The following is a 19970-nucleotide window of genomic DNA, read 5'->3' as shown; positions in this document are numbered from 1 at the left end:
TTTTTCAAAAACGTCTATGTACCTTAGGTGGAAATGTTCATACATAAGCCTCAGTTATTCTTTATTTCAGTTCATGATGAGTTGTTTTAAACATAGCTCTTATCTCCAGCTACATCTCTACAAGCAACAGGAAAATATTCTCATATATTTTCAAAATGTCACAGGTACTTTCATACATTTCAAAATTAATTGTGGCCAGAAGATGTTAGATGGGAAGCAGGCCTTTAGCTGGAGCAGCATATCCTGCACACTCATCTGATGTCCTCAAATGATGCCTTCAGTTCTCACAGCTCCATCATCTTCCAGGGGCTGGGGGATCTCCATAGCTTTGCTGTATGTTTGGTCTCCCATCCGTTCAGGTGTCCCCATGTCTCCATGTCCATGCTTTCCAATGGCAGAGGCTGGGTGCTGCCTGCCTATGTCAGGACAGGGCTGGCTGTGACCAGACTGCCAGCCCAGGCATCAGGGCAGTGCCCGTGGTCAGCACAGCTGCTGTCGTGCAGTGAGAGTGCTGTCACACTGACAGCTAAGAAGAGTTCCTTGTGGGCAGATTCTTCTTTCCAGTTCCTCTACTAGCCATTTTTTGCCTCCCCCTTTCTTGTCACAGCCTACTCCTGCCTGCTTGGCCAGCAGCTGGCCTGCTTGCCTGCTGCATTTCATCTTCCCCTCTGCAAACATGCACATTGCTCCGTGACCATCCACCATCCCAATCTGCTCCAAATGCCTGGCTTTCCAGCATACAATTCATGCCGGCCCACCCTGGCCGCTCTGGGGAGCCCACAGCACTTCATGGTGGTTGCCCATCTCTGCTACCTCTCAGTGCTTCTCTCCCTCCTTAAGGGTGTGGCATCAAGCGTGGAGAAGTGTTTGCTTTTGTTCTAGGAGGTTGTTTAAGGCTGTCTGCTGCATAATTAAGAAATGTTTCCACCAAGTGATTAGCAGCGTACCCAGCTGGGAGTATCTTTTATTCACCCTGTGCTTGGGAGCACATCCAGGCTTTTGCTTTGTGCTGAGCTATTCGCACTTTTTCCCTGAAGTTCTTTTCAGCGGAAAAGGCTGAAGATGTACTCATCTTCTGGGAAGGTCCCAGGAACAGTCGGCCCCAGGTGAGCTGCATCCATCCCCTCCTCCCACGTAGGACACAGAGAAGGGGCTCCACCTGAGCTGGGTAAGGCAGGGCTGGCCCTTGCACCGTCTGACTGCAGTGTCAGACTGTCTGTTTCAGAGAATGTGATGTGGGTGCACAATTTCACCTTGCCTCTTGCTAGCCAGAACCACCACACTGCAGTCTCGCTGGCACAAGATGAGGTTTTACTTGTAATCATAAAAAAAGCATGGGACAATACTATCTCAATGGGCAATGAAAAAAATTTCTAGACTTCCAAGAGAAACAATCTAGTCATCTATAATCCTCTACAGACATGTATATCTACCTCTTCTGAGGCATCATCTTCCCAGAGGCATGCAGGTGCTCTCTCTCCCTCTTCACTCAGACCGACAGGCAGTGTGCTTGCACATGCCCCATGGAGCCAGCAGCCCACACGTGTCTTTTGAGAGCTGCTGTGCTCTGCTTATGGAATCAAGGCTAAAAATGGCACAAGAGCTTGGGAGAATTATTCTCTGAAGAACCACTTCCTGCCATTTAGCTTTTTTTTTGCCCCCTTTTTTTTTTCTTTTTTGGCTTAAGAAGTAACATAGTCACTATCTGTAAATGTTTCCTCCCTCTTCAATAATTTTCTCTGTGTCTTTCCAGTGACTGTTGAAGGCAGAGGAAAACACCACAGGCTTCAGTAGCAGTCATGCATTATAGAGTTCCACAAAATATTCAAATATCACAGCAAGGAGCAAGATATAGCAATGTGGGCTACAGCTTATCCTTCAGAGCTTTGTCTGAGATTTGACTCGTGTTTCTTTCTAAAAGCAGAAAAGATGCACTTTATATGAATCACGTAAACAACCCACACTTGCCTGAGCACTTTATTTATGAACTGCATTGTAGTCATCTTGAAGGAGGCAGTCAGTCAGTGACAGTTTTCCCAGTCAGAGATGTCACTTGGAGGTTCTCAGATTCAAACCCATCACTCTGAGGGCTGGGTTACCAGCACAGCAGAGGAAGGCATGTTTACCCATGCCTCCTCATTCATTGATTAGAATTGCAAAAGGAGAAGATCAGAGAGGAATCTCTTTTCTTCTTAAACTTCATGCAAATTTCAATGTTGAGACTGAAAGTTACCCGAAAAGCTATTAATACTGTTACCGTACTCACAAGCCAGGCAAGATGCTGCCTGTCAAGACACCTCAGTTCTTCCATAAAAGCCCTAGAAAATCCCACTGCCACACACTACCTCTCTACCTGCATTTTTTACAATGTGACATCCTTTTCTGAGGAAGGTGTCATCTTCACCCTCTCAGAGAAAACCATACAGAACTGACATGGCTTTACTTGCAGTTTGAAGCCTTCTATTGCCATCCCTTAAAATTCAAGTGCAAGAAGTAAGCCTATGCCTGGGTTAACACCCCAAGCTTTCCAACAAATCTTCCTCTTCACTTCAGACCTTGATTGTTGGTGGGACAGTATGGTATCAAAGATAGAAAATGCTTGAACCTACAGATACAGAGCAGCCAGGGGTATTGTGTGGGGTTGAATAAGGAAATGTACTTGACCTCGTGGTGCCCTTAGTTCCAGATGAGAAGTCCTGAGCCTTTTGAACCAGTGTCTGACAACTTGCTTTTTTGTCAGTGTTCATCCTTGAGGTTATGTGCCATATTTTTAACAAAATAACAATAACTTCATATAAACATTTGTTGGCAGGCATCAATGACAGCTGCTAAAAGAATGCAGAACAAACATTATGTACGAGGAGCATGGTACCACTGCTGCAGCACATTTAACATGCAGTATTTTCAGCCACATAGAGAAAGAAGGAAAAGGTAAGCATTCATTGTATGGAGAAAGCAAGCACTGGAGTTCAGTTTCCACTGAACCTAGCATTTAGATTAATCCTTTCTAGAGGTCTACCTGTGAATAAGATAATTTTGTGAGTTTGGGAGAATGTGTGGCAGTTCTTGAGTCTTCCACAATTTTCCTATATAAATTTAACCTTTTAGTGCTTCAGTTTTTGTTTTTTTAATAGCATTCCTAGTAACACTGCTCTGCATAACATTTTCATACACTAGATCAGGTGTTTGAGATATTCTATATAAATGTATATTATATATACATACCCAATCCTATCTCAATGCTGATGCAGCATCATCTCTTGAAGGTACAATGTTTCTGTAAGCAAAGGTGATGGACAGAGCAAGGCTCATAGCTGACAAGCTCTAAAGAGAGGCTCATAATCACAACTCACTTTCTATTTGGCATCACAATGGGCAGTTTCATCAAGGACTGACTAAACAGGAATGCAAGATTAGCTTTACGATCTGTTAAGAAATCCATCATTTCCCCATTTTAGAAGGCTGAAACCATGTGTTTTCTCCAAATTTACATGAGTCCTGGTCCTGTTATTAGAAACAACAAACAGAACTCAGAAGAATTACCAGCAATTGAGAGAAATGGAGAAAAAGTTAATAAATAAATCATCACTCAATATAAGAAAAGTCTCTAGAGTATGCTTGTGTAACTCTTTATTTGCATATTTTGAAATTTATATTAATTTCTATTGGCATGACAGTAATAAAAAATGTTTAAAAAGGGTTTTGCACAATTTTAATTAAATTTTGTTAATTGGTAGTTACCAGTTTCACATTATATACCCTCGAGAAAGAGCTTTCCTTTTACTAAAAGACTAAGATGAAGGTAAAATGTTGATGAAACCACTTCAGCCTCATATAAATCGCATCTCAGACACTTTCAGCTGACCATAGTAGTTTTATTTTTAATATTGTGGCTAATAATCTAAATTCAAATCTCACTGCTGGAACAGGGAAAAATTTTCAGCTCAGAATTCGCAACAAGATTTTGGAGACGATTGTCATAGTCAACAAGATACACCAACCCCTCCTTGTGGGTAGGTTATTTCAGTAGCTGCTGCCTGACCTGTCTGCCATTCTCCATCACTGTTTCTTCTTAACCGCAGCAGAGCATATTGGAATCCCCATGAGTGACAGTAACCAGGAAGTCAGCCTTGCTGGGCAGAAAAATTTTTGGTGCCACAATATTCTTCCAGAAAACCCCAGTGGTTAACCCAGGGCTTTATTGACTGCTTACATTTCACTGTTTTATGTAAAGAAATAGGAATCTATTTAAAAGATTTTATCAGACACAGATACAGAAGCAAAGCTTTCCTATCACTGGGCACTCATTATAATGCTTGGCAATTGGGACACAGCATCGCTTCAGCTCAGGCAGAACTGCCTTGAACTTTGGCTCCTCTCTTAAGATGAATCCCAAAATTTCACATTTTAAATGTGCAAGAAACTGTTAAAGCCTTTCTATTAAAAACATAATAATAATTACTCTTCTTTTTCTAATCTATGTAGAAATTAAAAAGCTGGTTTTCAAGGAAAAAAAAAATCCTTAAAACAGGTAATTTAGTTGCCTGGCCAGAAATGCTTTTTAAAAGAATTTGATTTCTAAATGGTAATAGAAACAAGCCAATGTTTAATACACAATATTTCTTACTCTATGAGTGTTATACTTCCTTTATGGAATGGATCAACATTTTCAAATATGGCAGACTAAAGCTAAGTATGTATATCCATGCATACGTCACCTTGTAAAAGAGTAAAAATGGATGTTACAGGGCATAGAAATCCTCATTGGCTAAGACATTGGCACCTCTGCTTTCACACACACACACAGTAGATGTGAGGAGCCAGAGAAGCACTTAAAAGAGAGGAACGTATTTTCTGTTAGTTCTTGACAAATGAAATGGCAGATGAGAAAAATTTCAGAGGATGGTAGATGGCAGCACTTTGTTGCAGTCAAGTAGCATATTGGGGGTTTTATCCTCACTCTACTGTCCAGGGACATTGTGTTGTTATTATGCCGGGAGTGTGTTACAGTTGAACAGGACTGTTGTAATTTATGACCTGGTCTAGGAGGCATGACCTGACAGTCACCTTCTCTGCCCTGGGGTGCTGTGCCCCTTGCTGTGCTTGTGATTGGCTCAAAGCAGTGTGGACATGCTGCCAAGCCACTGGGAACCATTGAAATAACTCACCTGTAGGCAGCTCACCTATACAGTAGGCACACAATTTCATTTTCATCAGTCTTAACTTTCTATCTGCCTGATTGACTGAAATCATTGCATCATTTCAAGTTTTGTTGCAGGCATTTTATGTTCTTGCTAAGTACAGACAACATAACTGGATTAAAGTTTTACTTTCCAGGTTGCAGTGGCCAGAGATCTCTTGCTAATGACTTCCACTGTAAGCCTAACTGACCACAGCAATAACTTTGCTGTTGACAGAACTATTTTGTTTCTTTTCTCCAAGAACAAAAGCTTGCTGCGAATCTCTAAGCATGAGTCATAGGTATGCTGTTGAGAAGTTTTTGGAAGCACTCCTAAGCTATTTTAACCTTGATTTGACATGAGGTGAGACAAGCCATGGTCAATTTTGGGGAAGAAGTGTTTCAACAGCAATGAAGACATGGCCAGTGAAATAATACTACATTCCCAAATTTCACAGGAGCTAGTATGGATGCACCAACTACATCCACATTGCAGGCCTTTCCCTTCTTTGCCTCAGTGTCCACTTGAGATCTGGTCTCAAATAATACCCAATGTATAAATTGTTTTGGCAGCTTTGACAAGACCCCTCCATCACACTAATGAACTCCATAATGTCTTTATCAGATGCATCCTGTGGGTCTTCAAGTCCCGCTCAGACAAGTGGCCTTACCCACAGCTGCCTTTTCTGTCATTGTAGCATACAAAATTGAGGAACACGAAGCAAAGAAACAGCCAGATCTACAGCGCTTCTATACAGGTAGACCTTCATGAGGCTTGCCTGACATTTTATGACTAGGGCTGCGAATCTAGGATTAGAGATAGCAAAAGATGCAAGCCAGTCACCCTTTAATACATGACAGATGGGTAAAGTTGACAATGATCAACATGGGATTACTGAGATAAAATAGAAAAAAATTTTTTCCGTCCACAGAAGTGCAATAGAAAAACATGGACAACCATCTTTGACCTAGGATTCAGGACACAAGTCTAACTTTAGCACTGTAGAGCCATGAGTAAAAAGTATTCTTGGTCACTGTCTGCTAAAAGCATACAGACAGTGGATCCCATGAGAGACAAAAAAAGGCACCTCTTAGCTATCAGCTAATCAATGGGGCCTCTCTAACAGATGCCATGTCCAACAGCTTCCTTGCTCTGTTGGCAATGATGGACGAACACCCCATCAACTCAGGACCATCACCAGCAAGTAATGGTCAAGCAGCAGCTGCAGAGAACCTTCCCATTGGCCTGGACCATGCTTCCTACAAGCTCCACAGCTAGCTCCTGTTGGCATGATGCTTGGAGCTCCGGCTCTGTGTGTCATGACTTTGCCAGGCTTTCATAAGGGCCTAGGGCTGGCAGATTAGCATTTCTGCACACCCACTCAGAGGCATTGAAGAAAGTCCTGATGTGCCCAGGCTGTTCCCATGGCAGTAGAAATGCCAGAAGCCCTTTCCAGTGCACCCAAGGGCAGGCCCTTCAAAATTGATAATTCAAAGAACACTCAAAGCCAAGTAGACACGCTAGGTATTTCTTTTCCATGATTTCTAGTGGGAGGAGAGACTGAGGGAAAAGCAGCAGAGGGAACATCAAGGTCAGAGAAAGGAGGAAGAGATGCTCCATATGGGAGGCCATGCAGCTGGCCAGCAGCCCATGAGGGACCCACATTGGAGCAGATGAATATTCCTGAAGGACTTCAGATTGTAGAAAGCCCACATCAAAGCAGATTTTTCCTAACAGCAACTGCAGTTCATGGGCAATTCACAGTGGAGCAGAGAAAGTGTGAGGAGGAAGGATTAGCAGAGAGAAATCACTACATACTCACCATATCCACCCATGCCACCCTGTACCACTTGGAGTGGGTAGAAGAGTCTGGATTGAAGGAATTAGGTTGAACCTGGAAAAGTGGGAAGGAAGGGTGTTGCTTTAATGTTCTTCTTTTCCCAAATCTATTTTAATTGGCAATAAATTGCACTGATTTCCCCCAAGGAGCCTGTGTTGCCCATAACAGCAATTGGCAAGCAATGTCCCTGTCTTTATCCTGGCCTATGATCTTTCTCATCCTCTTTTCTCCCTGTGTCCTACAAGAGAAGGAGGACAGCGAGGAGGGAGTGAGCAGCTGGGTGGGCATTAGGCTGTTAGCCAAGATTAACCACCATAGCTTTCTTTTGGCATCCAAGGACTTCTCCTTTGTGGGAAGCGGCAGAGGTGTCCTACTTTTGCCTTACCCTTCCTCTGCCACCCAGAAGTATGGCTGGCACAGCCATCGACTGACCAGGGCCCCATATCTGGGACTTCTAGCGGCATCTCAGACTGAATCAGGGGTGTCTCCCCATGGTCCTGGCAGGAAATATCATCCTTGGCCTCTGTTAGAAGTAGGCTCTGTCTAGCACTAGAGGACAGCTCAGGACCTACATGTTCAGGATCCATGCTGACCAAGCTGTCCTGCTCAAGCTGGTTTTGTGAATAGCTATGACACAAAACTCTGCATGGCACTGCATCCTACATTCCTTCTTATCTGGGGTAGTAGCCCAACTACTAATACACAAACTAACCAAGAATGCTAACATAGCCAATAACCTTACCAGGGTGGGTTGTCCTGCCTCTTTGGCCTGTCCACATAAATTTGACCATGAAAACGCTAATTGAACTTATAAAAATAATACTGCATCTTTAATACAGGTTATAGCAGAAAAAGGAGATATGTGCAGCCTTTTGTTACTGAATACAGCCATCTAGTGGTTAATTTTTGTTTAGTTTTCAAAAGAGAACAGTGCTGACAAGAGACCAAGAGAACGAGGGTGCACAAGTAAGAAAATTCCCTTCCTCCTTGTACATCACATAGAATTACCCTTGAGGTCTTGGTCCTCTTAGTTACTTGGCCATCTCAACTTGTTGCTATTGGTAGGCTTTCTAAAAAGGAGCCACGGTAAGGTCTGGGCACTGAGCACTCAGCGCTACTAGATGGGGTAATACCTGACAGAAATGGCAACAGTTCTATTGCTCCTTGCATTAATTCAGTGTTTATGTGATTACATATCTATAAAAATCCCATACCTTAAACACTTAACATCTTGGTGTACTTTTTATCCTTTCCTTTTACACATAACTAGCACATTTCCTAAATAAAATATTTTGTTACTTATTTTCTAAAAAAAGTCCCAGGCTATTTTAGCATTTCCATTAGCATTTCAGAGAAAAGCTGATTCAGGAGTCTTAAAGAAATGCATGAAAACAGAAATATGTAACAGAACACAAATATGTAACAGTTTTATTTCATATCACTTGCTTCACGCATCCTAAACAGGTTGTGTGGGAATACTTACAATGTAGCTAATAATCAAATAATGAAATAATAAAAAGGAATTGCAGTAGAAACTGCAGAAATGTCTAACAATAATCTAATTCATATCACCAGCTGAATACTAGAAAAGCTTGCTGGTAAGTCTGAGTAGCAGCTTCTAATTCCTGTTAAATTACTAACACAAGGTAATAAAATTCAACTAGTTTTCCACATCTTATCACTTCACCTTCCAAGAGGATGTCAGCTGGTCCCTGATGTGGGACAGGTACCAACCACACACACCAATCACTCTCCCCTGCACTCAGGAAACATTCACCCATGGACCATGCAGAGGATGGAAATGCGGGAAACGGGTTTATTGCAGCAGAAGAAAAGAAAAGGATGTTTTGATCACTTAGGCCCATCCATAGGTCCCCCAGTTAGACATTGCCTATGTGCTGTATGAGCTATTTAGGGGCCCCATATAGCTGTAGCTATGTGTGAAAGGAGGCAAGACTCCCAGCTACGTCTCTTAATGCTGTTTGCTTTAACCAGGAACATGCATTACAGCCAATAAAGTGTCAATAATAAAATTAAACAGTATAACCTTTAGCATCTATGTTTGTATTCTCATACCAACGGAGCTTGCTCTACTTTGTGTGGCAATCTGTCGACAGAAACAAATCAGCATTTTAGTACGAAATGCATTCAAATGAGTCAAATCCTTTTTTAGCAGGTGACAGCCACATCATGAAGGCAAGCCCTTTCAGGCACATGTTATTAACATAGGAGAACTGGAATCACTTTATTTCACTGTTAGGCTTTGTGACTGAGTGTGAATATTATTCCTGCAGTGGGCTGGTCCTCCTGAGCTCCTCGTTTGAGCTCACACACTCACAGGCCAGGCATGCTTCTGCCCCCTATAACCTCACAGCCCAGGGATTCAGCTGCCTGCAAGCCAAGGCCCAAGTTTGCAAGGCAAGCTTGCATGACCTTGGTGCAACTTTAGTGAGGAGCTGTGGGGTAAATAAGCTGTGGGGGATACTGAAGATAAAGTTGTACCACATAAGATAAGTAAAAGCAAAGACAGGAGTAAAGGTGTTCAGGCAAGATTAACTCCTAACAAGAGGACTTAAGTGACAAGTGGCAATTTGAAGCAGTATAAATCCCTAAGAAATAAAGTAGAGAATCAAAATGGCTCAATAAGACCAAGAATCAGCCTGTTCCAAGGTCTAATGGAGGCTGCTAAGTTCCCTTGGCACTGAGAGTTGCCAGGCCAACAGGGACACATCACAAGTTTTCATCCCAAAATACAGTCCAGTAGCACATTAGCCCTAGCAATCTTCTGTGTATTTTAGTCACTAGGTTATCACTGTATACTCACAAAGTTGTGCATAATCTGCTTACAAAACTTTTAGGCAAAATAGATGACTAAGAAAAAGCAAACCAGTGAAGAAATAGTTACAAATCACGCTGAGCTGAGAACATCCTACTAAGAATGTAATATTGATACAGTATGATCTTTGTATCAGGATTTCCAGTAAGAAGGAAGGGTTCAGGGCCTTCCTGATGAATTCTTTTATTTTTGTGCTATTTGGTGTCACCGAGCTTTGGAGTATTATAGGGCTGGCTGGGAGCTGACTCCACAGATGTGTGTGTGTGTGTGTATGTGTGCTCAGCACCCGAAAAAAGATATGCTGCAAAGCAGCAGGAGGGGTCATAGCCCACCGCTCCTCTGAGGACAAGGTTCAGCTGCAGTGGGCTTGCTGGGTTTTCTTCGATCAGGTGGAACTCTTCCCATGCAGCCAGCCTACGACATCTTCCTCATCTTAGGCAGAGGTCACCAATCCATCTGTCTGTCCCCATCTGGGGAAGACCTAGATTTAAATCCAAGGTATTTCTGGGAGCCTGTCCCAGGTTTCATATAAGTGGTGTGTGGCAATCAGAAAAGGCAGTTTCCAAGCTGCATGAGGCAAGAAGGCAACCTAAGGTGTTGCCTCGCTGCTGCTAATTCCTTCTTTTAGGCAGATGAAGAAGGTGAAGCTGGGCTTGCCGGCAGTCGCCCAGGAGCCCTGTGGATGCTAGGAGGGCGGCTCCGCCCACGCCCATCGTGCCGCAGGCAAGGGAGCTCCTTTCCCCCGGCCACAGGACCTGCGGGTTGGCTCTGCGGCAGGGGCCTCCCGGCCGGTCTCCTCGTGCCGTTTAACACCTCACAGAGAAGCGAAAAACTCTGCCCGCTCCCCTACGGCCGTGGGAAAGCCCTAGCCCGGGACGAGTTCTCAAAGGACCGATTGCCCAAAGCGGAAAGGTATCTGTCAGCCTTTGTTCTGCCTTTCCCTTGCGTCTCAGACTCGCCCGCCCGGCGAGGCCCAGCCCTGCCCATCGCGGCCCATCCCTACCCCGCCCTGCCCATCCCTGCGGGCCTCGGGGAGCGCCGGGCCCGGCGCCGGTGCCGGTTCCGCTCCGCCCCCGCGGCTCCTGCGCCGCCGGGCGCCGCCAGGGGGCGCGCGGGATTGGGAGACAGTCCCGGTGGGAAGAGGTGGGGAATCCCGGTGGGCGTGCAGCAGCACCTGGGGAAGCAGTTTCACTCTACACTGGCTGCTTGTAGTAAAGTGCTGCTTCGTCCTCGTGGCAGAGGTACGCAGACACTCCCCCTCCCTCTCCTCTTCCCCTCCCTTCTTCCCTCTCGCTCTCCCCTTCTCCCTCTCCTTCTACTGTGCTTCTTTCCCGGGGCCACTGCAGCATTTTCTCACAAGCCCTTTCCCAGGCCAGCCTTCCTTTCTGCACTGCAGCTCTCTTGTGTCTGAAAGTAAAGGTTTGCTGACTGTCATGACACTGGCCAAAGGCAACAGTCAGACTCTTGTTGGTCTTGGGACAGAACAAAATTTGCCACCTCTACATTATGGCATGGTTTAGTCTCGAAGACACCTGGTCAGCTCAGGCATTTAGGAAAAATTTCTTCATTGAAAGGGTAGTCAAGCGTTGGAACCGGCTACACAGGGAAGTGCTGCAGTCACTGTCTCTGGAAGTGTTCAAAAAATGGGTAGATGTGGTGCTTAGAGACATGGTTGAGTGGTGGACTTGTCAGTGCTGGGTTGTACTCAGTGATCTTAGAGGTTTTTTCCAACCTTAATGACACTATGATTTTCTAATTTTTCTGTGCAGTCACTCCTGATTTTTTTAGTCCCTGGGATCTTGGTCTTTTAAAAGAAGCACCATGTCTTTATCACCTAAAAAGAAACAGGCATGAAACAACATAATTCCAGAGGTACCTTACAGGCTTGATGTTCAACAACACCAAGTGCAAGGTCCCACACATGGCTCAGGGCAATCCCAAGAACAAGTACATGATGGGGGAAGAATGGATTAAGAGCAGCCCTGAGGAGGACGTGGGGGTGTGGGAGGATGAAAAGCTTGATGTGACCTGGCAACATGCACTTGCAGTCCAGAAAGCCAATCACTGCAAAAGCAGCATGGCCAGCAGGTCAAGGGAGGTGATTCTGTCCCTTTACTCTGCTCTCATGAGACCCCACTTGGAGTACTGCATTCAGCTCTGGGATCCCCAACATAAGAAGGGCATGGACCTGTTGAAGTGAGTTCAGACAAGGGCCACAAAGACGATCAGAGGGCTGAAGCCCCTTTCCTATGATGACAGGGTGAGAGAGTTAGAGTTGTTCAGCCTGGAGAAGAAAGAGAAGGCTCTGGAGAGACCTTGTAGCAGCTTTCCGGTACCTAAAGGGGACCTACAAGAGAGCTGGAGAGAGACTTTTTACAAGGGCCTGTAGTGACAGGACAAGGGGGAATGGCTTCAAACTGAAAGAGGGTAGGTTTAGATTAGATATAAGGAAGAAATTCTTTACTGTGAGGGTGATGAGGCACTGGCACAGGTTGTCTAGAGAAGCTGTGGATGCCCCATCCCTGGAAGTGTTCAAGGCCAGGTTGGATGGGGCTCTAAGCAACCTGGTCTGGTGGAAGGTGTCCCTACCTATGATGGGGGGGTTGGAACTAGATGATCATTCAGATCCCTTCCAACCCACACCACTCTATGTTTCTATGATCTCACACCAAAAAAAGCATGTCATTTTGCATGGCAAATTTCCCCATGGTGTCAGTCAGAATTGAGTAACTATTTCAGCAAAAGGTGAAAGTGGCACTTGCTGCAGTCTGTGACACCTTCAAAAAGCAGCTCACCACCTGAGTGCCTCACTGCGATGGGCTTGCCAGTATCACATAAGTTCACAACCCTTCAGTATATTTATACCTGCAATTTGCTCATAAATATTCTTTGAGTTTTTGCATGAGAAATAATGTCGAGGACTCTGAGCTGGGAACCTGAAGTAATTATTTCTCTAACAAACAGAATCATTAGAATTAAGTCTGGCAAGGACACTGTCCTAAAGTAGACAAAGCCTTGCATGGGGAAAAGTAATTCAAATTAATTTGGTGAATGACTGATTTAACCATATTAGGGATAAAATTACATATTATCATGTAAGCCCTTAGGGTCACCATTTTAAGGCAAAGGAAATAATCTAGTTTTTTTGCCAAATTCCACTCTGGGTGGCTTCATGCAGTCTACTGGAATTTCCCCTGTGGGTTCAACCACTGTTGTTGCTGCTAATGCAACATACAGGTACCTTCCTACTTTTACCACTGCTGTGGTATGGTGTAGATCAGCTCCTTTATTACAACCTAGGCAGTGTGGAGGGGTGATAGCGAATTCCCTTTGAAAGAAAGCTGCTATAGTGAATACATTTCTCTAAGTCTTTTCCAAAGAGATGTGCGGGTACAAAATTAATCCCCAGTGCCAAATCCAGGCTACCCTGTTCCTTTCCTGAGTGTAGTCTAACTCCAGAGTTAGGGCCCTGGAGTGTAGCTGACAGAAAAGTGAGATGAGGAAACAGTATTTCAGTCCAGAGTTGCAACTCTTTGTATTAATCGCTTTGATCCTGTTCTCCTTCCTGTATGGGGCGAGGCAGTGTGCTGTGAGTATGGCTCCAACAAAAGGAGGCAGAGACTAATCTCAAGTCATTGAGCCACTTTACCTTTTCTTCAGCTGTGAACGTGCCTAGCAAATTTGAGGAGATGTCAACTTCCACCAAGGATAAAATCATGGGTAATTCCCTCAGTGCAGAGGAGCTTAGGAGTTGGAAATGAGGAGCTGGAGACCTGTACATGATTTCTGCTTTCTGTGCATGTGGGAAGGCAGGATGGGCAGATTGAAAGGTGCTTTCTGGCTGAAACCACTCCAATTTGGGTGGAGCAGGCTTCACACAGCTCCAGCTGGCAGTTTCACTCTGTCACTAGGCCAAGAGAAGCAAATTAAACTGCCTGGAGTTGCTATGATTAGATATTAATCTTTGCCTTGATTATTATTAACTCCTTTAATGCCACACTGCCTACCAAAACCTATGCCTACTTCCATAAACATGGGTCTCTAACAGCTTACTGCCCCTCCTGCAAGCACACAAGCAGGGACTCTTCTTCCCAAGTCAATGGCTTTTGTTGTGGACTTGTCAGAAATGATACCATCTCCTCACCCCAGGATTAGCACAGAGCTGTCTGGAGCAGAGGCAGCAGCTGGAGAAGACACCTGCTCCAGGAGAAAGGATACATCCAATAGAGATGGAGATCTCCATCATGGTTCTTAAAGTGCTTTCAGAATAAAGATGGTGCCTGCCAGTGCCTGCCAGTGTTTGTTCACGCTTCTTTTGTACCTTCAGGAAGCCTGAAGCTGATTCCCCAAGCAACAGATAATCAAAATGGGGCTATAATATAGTTAAGCTTTTCAGTAACTGGAGAGGAGCCAGAATGTATCTATACAAGCTAAATTTGTATGGTTAGACATGATTAATGTTGTTCTTGCATTGGTGGGAAAGGAATCACTTAGGTAACTGCTTTATCCCTAACTCAGAGGGCGTGACGTGTCAAGTGATTTTGTTTGTTATTCTGACGTCTATAATTTCACAATCTTTCAGTACGCTTATGCCTGCAGTTTACTCATAAATATTCTTCTCTCGCTCTTTAATATTGGGCAGAAGGATGGAGATCTTGAAAAGACATAGGTGATGAATGGTGCATTGTCAGAATGAAGCGCACATGTTTGGATCAGCAAACCCCTGTTTAGCTGCTCTCTATTCCTGAAGGTTTCTAAATACAACAAGTGCCTTGTTTTCTGACAGATTCCAACAGGTAGAGTAGTCACAAGGCCTAGGGGGCCTGAGGTTCAGCTGTCTCCCATAATACATGGCTATAGCCCCTTCTCTCACATTGAGTCTTGTGACTTCACATCATCCCACCAATCTGCAGAGGTAGCACAGTTCTGAAGCACAGTGATGAAGATGCTCATGTGGCAGAGAAGGGAGAAAACCAGGGAACTGGATTATAACCACTTCTGTCCATGAGCACGAACACAGGCGCATAATCACAACTATACACCAGTTCTTAAATGTATAACCAGCACTTTGAGAAAAGGCAGGTTTTCCCAAGCTCTTCCCTTGAGTACACCTCTGAGATCAGGGCAGTGATCCCTTCCATCTCTTGCTTTGCTGTTTTACTTACCTTTTTTTCTTCCTCAGTGTCCCTGCCTCAGAAGGGAGTGTGAGAGCCACCTGGCAGAGAGATGCGGTGTTTAAAACCATCCCCCCTCCTTGTCCTATCACTACATGCCCATGTAAATAGTTGCTCTCTCTTTTTTTAAGCCTCCTTTAAATACTGGAAGGCCACAATGAGTTCTCCCTAGAGCCTTTTCTCCAGGCTGAACGACCCCAGCTCTCTCAGCTTTTCCTCTGCTCCAGCCCTCTGATCACCTTCATGGCCCTCCCCTGGACCTGCCCCAGCAGGTCCATGTCTTTTTTATGCTAAGAACTCCAGACCTGGACACAGTACTCCAGGCAGGGTCTCACAAGAGCAGAGTAGAGGAGCAGAATCACCTCCCTTGACCTGCTGGTCACACTTCATTCGATGTAGCCCAGGATGCAGTTGGCTTTCTGGGCTATGAGCGAGCACTGTTGGCTCATGTCTAAATTGGGACTGCCCCAGGTGCAGCACCTTGGACTTGTTGGACTTCATGGGGTTTGCATGGGCCCACTTCTCAAGCTTGTCCAGGTCCCCCTGAATGGCATCCTTTCCTTCTGTTGTGTTAAATCCACTGTTCAGCTTACCTGCAAACTCCTTGAGGGTGCAGATGATCTTTAAGGTCTCTTCCAAGCCAGACCACTCTATGATTCTATGATTTTTACTTCTGTTATTTCACCTTAGCAACACTGGACTACATTAACCACTTTTCTTCCTCTGAAAATTGGTGCAGACAGCACTCCTACTGAGCATGATGCCCTGCCAGCACCTAATGCCATCCTGTTCATTAGCAGCACCAATCTGACCACATCACTATTTGTGTGTTTGTACCCTTACAGGTCACCTGCATGTGCAGGTCACATGCACATGCAGCATGTTCTGCATCAGCAAGTTTGAAAATTGAATCTTCCCTTCTCTGGTTTGCTGAATAAAAGTGGACTGTTGAATGGCTCTGTAACTTCACCTACCCCCAAGAGCTTAATAGCTATAAATGTGTCAACAGTGTCATTGTACCGTGACATAAAAGAGGGATACAATGCTCTCATCTGTTGAAAATGTGTGAACCTTGTAAATAATGCAGACACATGCCCACCAAGTGGCACATGATGACATCTCTTGGCCAGGCCATTAAATGATTAACTGTCAACAACTTGAAACCAGAATTGAGCAATTAAGCTTTGATTTCAGTCGGAGGGTCTAGCACTTTTGAGCAGAATCCTACACTGGAAAATGTCTCAGAGAGTATATGGATGAGGAGATTTTTTTAACATTTCTCTATCTAAACGGTTGATGTATCACAGCTCTGTATGTGTGGTCTGCTTCTGGGCTGAATCACCTGAGGTTTTGCTGTGTGCTTGAGTGTGGACAACATGAGACCAAATTTAGACATATTACTCACAATAGCTCTGTTTTCAGGTTTTAGGCCTCTGGGGACTTCCAACCTTCTTGTTCACCACATTCACATTCAAAAAACCCTCAGTTCATGGGATCTGCAACTTGGGCATGGACAGCAAAAACCATCTGTTACCATGGGAAGCAGAGAAGCCAACGCTATCACTGCATTTTCTCTATCCCTTCCTATATAGGGGAAGAAATTATTTTGTTTATATACAAGGAATCAATTCAGTGTTATGGAACAACGAAACTGAACTGTTTGCCAAATTTATTCTCAAACTTCAAACTCATTAGACCATCTGCACTAATGTTTACAGCTCTTCCTTCCAATAACCAGCACACCTTTATAGTCACAAGGTTTATTTAATCAGCCCTGTCTGCTGAGGAAACAAACTGAGAGCAGATGCTTATAGTTTGCCAGATAATCCCTGTCAGGGATTACAGCCTCCTTACTACAAAAAATAACTCTCTAGAGATGAAATAAAAACAGGTCAATGTAGCCACTAATAATAAAGAAAGGTAAGGTTAGCTTTCCAAGTCAAACAACTGAGAAAAATATAACTTCAGAAATCAACCAGCCGCCAGATCAAAAACTAAGTTGTGGTCCTCAACAGAGTTTTACGTGAGATGACTCACCAGTCAATTTTAAAGTTGTTATAGCCTTACATAACAAATTATTATTTGTCCTACATAATAACTAACTTTTTACTTGCAAAATGCTGTTACAAGAGTGAAGTCCTCCCTCCTTGCCACAGATACAGAAAGGCTCAAGCTGCTCTCATGGTTTGAAAAAGCAAATCGAGATGTAAAAAAACCTGAGCAAAATGCCCAAAGCAGATCATTAATACCTCAACATTTACTTTAGATGCTACTATTCTGGCTGTTGTATTCAATCTAGAAAGCAGACTGCCTCTTCCAGAGCAGTTTCAAAAGGATAAGATCTTTGAGATTCTTGTGAGATATTTTTAAGAGAGCCATTGAAAGTCCTAACACTTTTCTACCTGGAAGCTAAACTTGCCTTGTACAATAGGATTAATAAATATGAATCCTTTGTGCCTTCTGATTAAGACCCACACCCATCCACAACTAATTATTGCTTACTTGGATTTGTTTAGGATAAACTTCAAAGAACTCCAGGGCATGATAAGCTGCAGCTGAACTGGTGACAGTCTTCCTGGAAAAAGTGATCCTAAACACTGTCTTTTGACTATTTTGTGCCATAAAACAAAAATCTACTAAAAGTGGAATAGGTCTGCTGGTACTGTAATATAAGTGCAGAAGGTTTTCTTATAAGCCTGTTTAATAACAACTTTGCACCTGAAGATTGTTTTTACCGATATCAGGTGATATCCATGCCATTAAGTAGCCTTTATGAATGCTGCAGTTAATTCTTTCTCTTCTGTGCACTGTCCCCTACTTATTGTAATACACAGGGCAGAGGGGACTGAGGGACTGTTTGGTTTGGGGTTTTTTTGTGAGGTGAATGGAAAACTCCATCCATGTGACTGGTTAAACTCAACGGGGCATAAAGCAAAGAACAAAAGTCAAGAGCTCCTGTGCTGTGACTGTGGCTGCAGGTTTAACTTCAGTTACATTATGGAGCTGTGACTGCAGAAGGCAGGAGCACATCATCTCTGGAGAGGGAGATTTTAATGAACCGTTAAGCTATCATCCATAAAATGTAGTCAGAAGGCATTTTACAATTCCCTTTCACTGGGAAGAGGCTTGCAAGAAGCTTCAGGGGCCAAAAATACAGAAGCCGTTACATGCTAACTCACAGGAGTTAGCACTGCTGTGCTTCCTGGCAACGTGGTTGAAGTAAGTTTCCTTGGCCCAGTTGCTGGGGAGCAGTGTAGAGATGGCTCTGCTGGAACCTAGCTACGTCACCAGCTCTCAGGGATACAAGCCCAGAGATCCAAGTGGGAAGGCTTCAGTTCTTTGCTTTACACCCCACTGAGTTTAACCTATAGATCTCAGAGAAAATATTCATTCTAGTCTTATGGCTTATGACTTCAGGTAACACAGGACAAGTTTTCCCAGTGAAGCCACTGAAACCAAATCTTTTCAGTTCTTGCTTTGTTTTACAGGCCTTCTGTGCCCAAGGTCTGCTGGAGGCTAATGACTGAGCCCATTCCCTGCAGAACAAGTGGAGAGTCATCCTTCCTTCCTGGCAGTCCCTGGTCCTCAGAGGGTCACCCCCAGCTTGTTTCAGGAGAAGAGATCCTTGGCCTATGGAGGCTTCTCTGGGTCAAGAGGTATCAGCAAAGCGTTGGGTCATAAGGTCAGGATCTGTATGAGAGCTCAGTCTCAAGCTGACTACAACTTGGCAGTATGGAAAAAAAGTTGTGAAGTCTGAGCACCATTTTCTTCCCACCATAAAATGATCCAGGGATTAGAACAAGCAAAGAGGGTTTGCTTGGGCTTTGGGTTTTTTTCTCCTATTAATTCTTCAGAAGAGTAAGGATTTAAAAAGTTGAAAAAGTGATCTCACTGTTCTGACAGGTAAACTATAAAGGCTGAGTTTGGCACTACTGACGTTTTACTCATTAAAAATATTTTTGGTTGTGTCATGCAAGAGGCAAGACTGTAGTGGCAAGTCCCTTACAGCCTTGAAATATGAGATCACTAAATACACGAATTAAGAGAAAATTAGATAAACATATAGATTGGTTGACCTCTCTTGGATGTCTACTCCAGAGTTCCTCAGGCTGGGCTCACCTCCTCCTCAGAGGAGAGCAAGAGCAGATGATTTTCCTCAAACTCTGCTGACTAAATTGACTGTCAAAGGAGGCTGCACTGCAACTGTCTAAATTTTTATCTCAGATCCATGTCAAAGGTGTGTTCTTAACTTTCCATTTTTTTTCATGTTTCCTCACACTTATTTCACACGAAATACACACAACTGACAGTTGTGGTAGAAGACACAATCCTCCCTTCATTTACCACCAGCTACAGCATAAGAAGCAACGAGATCTTCCCGAACACTGATTTAGTAGTGCTTTCCAGCTCTGGATTTAAGTAAGGAGCAAGATTGCTTCAGCTCAATCAAGTCCTTCCTCCTGATGGTACTGATCAATTAATTCCATTTGTATATTTGGGACTTGTAGAAAACAATTTTAATTTTGGCTCTCTGCTTCAAATGAGAATTTTTCTTGGAGTAACATCCCAAAAATGAATCCCCAAACCAAATACAGATCTGTGGTACTCAACATATGACTTAGAATATTAATATAGACAAATGGTCATGACTTTGCTTAGTTAGTTTGGGTTGTCCATTATGTGTACTGATAAAGCCAGAAGATCCTGAGCTCCTGTAGATATCTTACATGTCCACTTGAAAATATCTTGACCATTTATGTGCTGTTGTATCTTTATTTTTCCCCAGGGTGCAATGGATTTTTCCTTTGAAACGAGAGAAGGCATTAATGAAGAATGAGCTGCACATGTAGGCTACAGAGAATTGCTTATATTGTCACTTTATAGGAGTGTTTCTAAAGGAGATCTGTGGGATTTTGAAGGAAGCAGATGAAGAATTAAGA

At 43.8% G+C, this 19970-nt stretch overlaps 2 long non-coding RNA genes across 2 annotated transcripts; both read right to left on the bottom strand.

Annotated features, from left to right (window-relative positions):
* Nucleotides 1-1462: 1462 nt before the first annotated feature.
* Nucleotides 1463-7072, bottom strand: LOC113967479. The gene is made up of 3 exons (XR_003534191.1): nucleotides 7003-7072; nucleotides 3226-3277; nucleotides 1463-1585 (listed from the first exon to the last, which is right to left on the bottom strand). It is a non-coding gene; the product is annotated as an uncharacterized LOC113967479 (long non-coding RNA).
* A 4332-nt stretch (nucleotides 7073-11404) lies between these two features.
* On the bottom strand, nucleotides 11405-12365 carry LOC113967477. Its single transcript, XR_003534189.1, has 2 exons — nucleotides 12321-12365; nucleotides 11405-11690 (listed from the first exon to the last, which is right to left on the bottom strand). It is a non-coding gene; the product is annotated as an uncharacterized LOC113967477 (long non-coding RNA).
* Nucleotides 12366-19970: the final 7605 nt, after the last annotated feature.

This window comes from Neopelma chrysocephalum, unplaced genomic scaffold, assembly GCF_003984885.1.
Source record: "Neopelma chrysocephalum unplaced genomic scaffold, ASM398488v2 Primary Assembly neopelma1_23, whole genome shotgun sequence".
NCBI lineage: Eukaryota > Metazoa > Chordata > Aves > Passeriformes > Pipridae > Neopelma > Neopelma chrysocephalum.
The sequence above is the reverse complement of the archived record's forward strand: the minus strand, read 5'-3'. Positions and strand labels throughout refer to the sequence as shown.